The following is a 616-nucleotide window of genomic DNA, read 5'->3' on the forward strand; positions in this document are numbered from 1 at the left end:
AACAGCAGTAGCAACATCACAAACAACAGTAGCAACATCACAAACAGCAGTAGCAACATCACAAACAACAGTAGCAACATCACAAACAACAGTAGCAACATCACAAACAACAGTAGCAACATCACAACAAACACAACGCTATCACCACTACCACTACCGCCACCACCACCACCACCACCAACAACAACAACAACAACGACCACAACGACCACAACAGCAACATCGACACCAGCGTTTGCATCAAACAGTTCTTTCTAATATCAACAACAGCGACACAAACTTCGTTGACAGCTACAATAGCAACAACAACATTGTCATCGTCAATATTAGCAACAATAATACATTTTATCGTTTATTATTTACTTGTTTCAGTCATTAGACTGCGGCCATGCTGGGGCACCATCTTGAATTTTGAGTCGAACGAATGAATCGACCCCAATACGTCCTTTTTAAGCCTGTTACTTTTTCTATCGGTTATCCTTTGCCGAGCCGCTAGTTTCCTGGGACGCAAATACACCAACACCGGTCGTCAAGCGGTGGTGAAGGAAAAGCACAAACACAAAGACACTCACACACACAGACATAAACACATAAACACACACACACATATATATAT

Source organism: Octopus bimaculoides, chromosome 3 (assembly GCF_001194135.2).
Source record: "Octopus bimaculoides isolate UCB-OBI-ISO-001 chromosome 3, ASM119413v2, whole genome shotgun sequence".
Taxonomy (NCBI): Eukaryota; Metazoa; Mollusca; class Cephalopoda; order Octopoda; family Octopodidae; genus Octopus; species Octopus bimaculoides.